This window comes from Urocampus carinirostris, chromosome 2, assembly GCF_059441175.1.
Source record: "Urocampus carinirostris isolate Australia breed hairy pipefish chromosome 2, RoL_Ucar_1.0, whole genome shotgun sequence".
Taxonomy (NCBI): domain Eukaryota; kingdom Metazoa; phylum Chordata; class Actinopteri; order Syngnathiformes; family Syngnathidae; genus Urocampus; species Urocampus carinirostris.
Window position 1 is genome coordinate 21,349,556 of NC_142350.1, and position 6,529 is coordinate 21,356,084.

The following is a 6,529-nucleotide window of genomic DNA, read 5'->3' on the forward strand; positions in this document are numbered from 1 at the left end:
CAAAGAGCCGAAATCTTCAACTGCGAGAGTCAAAGAGCCACACCACGCACTTGAGACTGTCTTTTTACCTGGCTTTTCAAGGTGCTCAATTTTTGCTTGCGTAGTTCAGTACCTTTGGGGAATTCCGTGTCAATATTAGCATGGGATGTGCTAAAATGACGCTGAAGATTTGAAGTCTTGAAATGGGATATCGTAGTGCTGCATAATAAACAGAGTGATTTGCCATTCCGTTAAACAAAAAAGTAAGCATGTGGCTCTAGAGCCGCGTGTTCGCCACCCCTGACATAGACAGTTAAATGTGACAAAATATCTCTGCCTCAAATGAATCGCAACATTGTAAAACCTGCACCACAACCTGGAACGGCCATGAACACACAAATAACTAAGGAGATCATTGTGGACTTCAGGAATAGGAGTAACCCCTAAACTATATCAATAGTGAGTGTGTGGAAAGGGTATGCACATTCAAGTTCCTGGGAGTCTTAGTCGCTGATGATCGCTCCAGGGCCAGCCTACGCCACGAAACAAGGCCCGGAAGCGTATTCTCTTACTGAGAGTACCTGGACTGAAAGTTGCTGCTGGCCTTCTACAGATTATCCATCAAGAAGCTTCTGATTTATGGTGTTTTTATCTGCTACGGGGGCTGCACTGAGGCAAAGGCCGCAGACGACAATCTAAAGCGACACCGCTTGTGATTGCCCGCCTTCTCCCCTCTCTGATTGACATATACTCCACTTGGGGCTTCAAGTAGGGCCCAAAACATTCAAAAGGAACAGGTTACATCAGGGTGCCCAGATGTTTGACCTGCTGTGTTCGGGAACGCGTTACTTGTGAATCAGAGCAAAAACGCAGAATGAGGAACATATTTATTCTGTAAGATTATTATGTTGTTGTTTTGTGGTTTTGTGTTATATTTTGCACATTTTTACTTCTTTATTTTGTTTTATTTCGACTGAAAGCAGAAGCACCTCGATTCTATTTCATGTATTCATTCAGTTAACTAAAATCGACTCTGCGTGTTGGAAACGGCCTCCTCTGGTTTGGAGAGGAGCAGCACATTGTAAAATACTATTCACATTGTCTTTGGTTTTTGTATAGCTGCGTCTCATCCCACAACATTTCCATGCTTTGAAAGAAAATAAAAATGGGGGTTGTGGGTTAGCCGCCGTGATTTAGGGTAATTATTGCATATAGGTTGTTACATTTTAAATGTGATGCGCTCATGTGCAAGATAGGTTGGTTTCCTTGAATTGCAAGTATGAGTAAACGATCGTGGTGCGGATGCAAGGAATTATGATGGCGGTTTAGCGGCAGTTGATAATCATGCAACCCTGCACCATTTTGGTTCTCACACGAAATAATCTGAAGTCTTGCCTAACTTGAAAAACACAGGCAAATCACAGTGTCATTGTTTATCCAGTTCATCGCCGCTTGCAACTTTTCCATTGTTTTTTGATGGTGTGCTAAATAATTGGACACGCATGCAAAGAAAAAAACTGATCAAAGTCTTTTGCAACTCCTTTTGGTCACGGTGCTTCTCCTTCTTATGCGATGTTTTGTCTCGGCGCTTATGTTTCGCTTTCGGGCGACCGGCGTTAAATCTATTAAGTAAATAAAGCAGTCCCGCGATTCCACATTTCCTCGAGGCGCATCCAGCGAATGTAAACGTTCGATTAGCCGTCGCCATTTTTGCCCAACCTGCGCTTATTAGAAAAGATGCCGTCGTAAGCCTTCACCCAAAGCAATAAACAGTAAGCGCGTGCAAATGGTGATTATGATAAGTACGCTAATCTCCTCGCCTCATCGCTGCTCGCTTTCATTGCGTAAATGTGTTTCTTCCCGCATGCTGATAGCGTGAAAATAGTCCGAATATTTGTCTTTTTTAGAGTTGGCAAAAGTACTCACACCTTGGCGTATAGGTGATGTGAATAGTTGTAATTTAAAATAGTGGTTGGCAAACGGTGGGCCGCTGACCGGTGCTTGGCCATGGGTTTATTTATATCGGGCCACACAGAAACAGAGAAAAAAATGTGCCTTATTGCTTTGCTTATATCGTGTTATTTGTGATTACACACATTTTTTTCACCCCAAAAACTCAGAGTTTGGTTGCACATTATAAAGAGGTCTAACGATAGTATATCACCTTGATTAATGAAGGACTGATCAGTCGATAAATATCTCTGGTGTCATTTTCTCAACATTTCATGCGACAGACCCAGATCACTGCAGTGAGAAGTCTGAATCCTAACCACTAGCCCTGAAGATTGTTAATGACATCAGGTATGGCATTATGTTATATCACACATTACACCATCTTTACTCATGGTGACATAGTGTCAGGTACAATGTTGTGGAGCATTGTGGGGAAAGGTTAAGGTGAAACACCGTTGTCTAACGTAGCACCGTGAGTAAAAATTGTGATGATTAGAAAAATGTAATGCCTTTTCCCATGCCATCTAGATCCCAATCGATCTAGTTGGCTAGTGATTACAGTAGATTTTGGCATATTATTATTAGTAGTAGTACTTGTAATAGTATTACTACAGGTATAATTATTATTACTGTTATTAATAAGATTGTTATTATTGGGCCGGGCTGCGAGACTATAGTCAGACATTAAACTGGTTCGTAGTACAGTGGAACCTCGGTTTTCAAACGCCTCTCAGTTCGAACAAATCGGTTCTCGACCAAAAATTTCGAGAAATTCTTGCTTCGCTTTTCGTTCAAAAAATCAGAGTTCGAACGCCGGTACGCTAGGGGCGACGCTGAGCGGCGTACGAGTGTAGATTGCCCCCACCCCTTGTGAAGAAGTTGCTACAGGTGAAAAAAGAGAAGTAGTGCGTACAACTATTGCATTTAAGAAAGAAATAATAGCAAAATATGAAGAAGGTGTGCGAGTTTCCCTTCTTTTAGGAATTCAGCATGGCTTCTGCCGACCGGTAAGAAATCCTATTGATAAATCTTTTCTTTATCCTTTAACCGCTCACCACTTGTTGTGGAGACCCGGGTGCTAAATGACGTGTGCTAAATGATTTTTTTATTTTTACACGTTCATGTTAGCGTAATCTTTCGTACGGAAGATTACGCTAACGCGAACGTACGATTAGCCTGGGTTAGCTTTACGTTAAATATTCAAGATAAACATTCAGGGTGTTGGAACGGATTAAAACAATTTTACATTACTTTTAATGGGAAAAAACGGCTTTGGTGATCGTACAAATCGGTTTTCGTACAAAGAAATGGAACGGATTATGGTCGAGAACCGAGGTTCCACTGTACAAGAAAGGTTGCCAACCACTGGTTTAATGTTACTATTGTAATACCTTTAAAGAGATTAATTTATTTTTTAAATATCAAACTGCATTTGGAGTTAGCCCTAGCTACCTGAGCTGCAAGTATACTCCATTGATGAACACTGATCTCATAGCTTTTACCGGTGTTTCTGCATTTTTCTACATTTTCCACAAATTTGTTTTGATGATACTATGAGAATTGCAAAATCTCCCCGGCAACAGCCACCCACTACAACAGCCATCAAGATTTTATGGCGTCTTTCACTCACTAACTTGATTTTTAATAACCTGTCCGTCAATGCTAATGAGGCGGTGAAGTAACCGGCGATGCATTTAGTTATTTTTCCCTGACCTTTAACGCAGTAATTCACTCCCCCTTTCGCCGTCAATCTGTCGTGTCAAGCTTGCAAGGACGCCGCCGTAAATATTGTTTAAGGACTCCATGCTGTCACCTGTAAACACCCATTACATTACTTCACACCGCTGCAGTAAACAAGCCCTCATCTGCTTTTTAAGGCTGGATTCACACTACGTGGCCAGACTGACAGGCTTCTGATTGATGGTACCACCAGGATATCAGTCATGGTAGTTTAAATGGGAAATCAAATCAGGATAAGCCGTCTTCCAAATGAGGGAAACATGCGTGTTGTCCCTAGATCAAATTTGAATGAATTTCAATGGCCATCGAGATTAAAATAATGTATTTTGCTCAAAATTCCCACTGACTTTGCTTCTTTTATTGGGGTGGTATCAGGGTTTTGAATAACATATTACAACGGATTATGTTCCTGGAACACAAGTATTTTTCTCTGTAACGAGTACCGTAACGTGGTATTTATACAAAATGTTGTACCTCAACTTTTGTCACTCTATGGTGCCTTACTCTGCTACTATTTGAACAGATAATGAATTGCCATGTCCATTGTAGGTTTTCTTTGACCATAACTTACAACTTGCAACACGCCAGCAACATAGTGCTGAATACTGTTGGAGGGTGTACGTGTTTATATGTACTCACAAAAAAATAATTGAACACAGTTACGGTGGCGCCCTCTTAAGCACGGAATACGAGAGCACATCATTTCTCCCTACTAATATTCTGATATTTTCCCTACCATATATACTCGCATCTAAGCAGTATGAACAACTAAAAAATAAACTACTCAAAACAGGGGGTAGGATTATATACGCATATTTGGTTGTGTGTCACCAATAGCAAGTAGAAGGCAGCACGTGGGAGGTCGACGTGGCTCGTACAGGAAATACTAAAACCAATAGGGAAAACCTGAGCAGAGAATTTACGGTAAAAGAGTGCTGAATTTTGGTCTTTTTATTTGCAAAATATTTTTGCAATAAACCATGCCTGAAGAAAAAATGAAAATGTCTTGGACATGACCCAAAAATGGAACAGGAAATATTTAATTTGTTTGGAGCCAAGAGACAAATTGGATATGGAGTGTTTCAGCTGTATTAGTTTGCCAGCTACTGAAAGGACACAAGCCAAGAAATATGTAAAGTTTACCACTTCCACAGTTATAATGTTCCATTTATTTTATTATGTGGCTATTTTTAAGCAGTTTTGGTGGGGTTGGTTTCTATGTGAGCAGATAGTTACTTTTTGAGTAGCGCGCTACTTTTAGGTGTCAGTAACCTGGGGGGGGATATTCTTAACACCATTACTTTACAATTACAATTAGTAACTGTAACTAATTACTTTGTGTGTGTGTGTGGGGGGGGAGGTTAACGCGTCCAACACTGAGGGTGAATTGACCTTTTTTTGAGATGCTAGTTTACTGTCTCTTTATAATGGGAAAAAGTAAAGGTTTCAGTGGCTCTGCCAAGGTCAAATATAGGTCACGGTTTATCTGACAATCGACGGAGCAGTGGACGGCATGAAAGGGGAAACAATGGCATGCCCAAAATAGATGCGCTTAATTACACTGTGTAATTCAATTTAGATTAATAATTAATGCTTCCTTTCTCCAACTAAATATCTATAATTAATCAACAAGTCCTAGCAAGAGAGCGGGCTAATTGGTTTGAAAACAGCAACCTGCATGCTTAATTTGTGACATCGCTAATTGCGGGCGTAATCAAAGCGGCGCCCTGTGGGATTTGACGAAGAGATTGTTAAATGGAGGTTAGCGTGATCCTTTCAAAGCTCCGTTGTGACGGCTCCATTTAGAGAGCGGACGACTGCTGCCCCGCGACACGGAGCATAAATGGCAACAGCCGTGCCGCATTAGCGCTTCTTGATGCTAACCGCCGGCGATTGGAGTTTTGGCCCACTTAAGGTCGACTCAGAACGGTCCCCTGAGCGTTTGCTGACAATGCATTGTTCTATTCTCGCACGCTCGCTCAAAGGTCGTCTTCTGAGGGGCTCAACCTGTGACGTTGCCTTCAAACTTACGTTTTTGACCTGGTGCTTTCAAAACCGTCACGGCACTGAATGTCTTAAACATCTTGTCCTGCGCTTAAGTCTTGTAATACATCATGTTTTTGTCCTCCATCGTTCACACCTTTAATCGGTCCTGGATCATTATAAGAGAATTACAGGTAATCCCAAATTCTTAAACATGCAAAATGTGAGGAAATACAACAAGATTTTTTTTAATAAAATCTCTATATTTCATCTGTACATTCCAATTGTTTTCCGAGACAATGTAATTAGAAAAACGCATGTTTGTCTTTGTCATACTGTTCTGTGACGTCATTGGATGAACACAAGCACCCTAGCAAGCTAGACGCCATATTGCTTGCGTGTTCATCAGTCGAAGACTGTTTTAAGCAAAGATTTGGTCATTTTTTGGTAGAGCGCTTGGGTGTTATGTTACAGGTGGATGCAGTAGTGGTAGAATTAAAGACAAACAGCCCAAAATAGGCTCACTGGCCAAAAAGTAATACCTGGAGAGCTAACAGAGGCTTATCAAAACCAATCGACGAAAGATGGCCACAGCCTCAGCAGAAAAATGCTAAGGATAAAAGCAAGCAGTGAGCAGCCAGGCTTACCAGGAACTATCAACAAAAAATGACTACGGTGACAAATGTGAAGTTGGATGTGAATAAACTACGGCACACGGCAAAATCGTCGCTAAGGTCAGGCATGCTCGCCAAACACGGTCAAACAAAACAGGTAAGCCCTCGGCATTCCTGGCGCTAACAGGGAACTAGCCGGACAAACTGCGATACACTCTGCGTAAAATCCCAAACGAAAGCCTCCAAGTGCCTACTTAAAA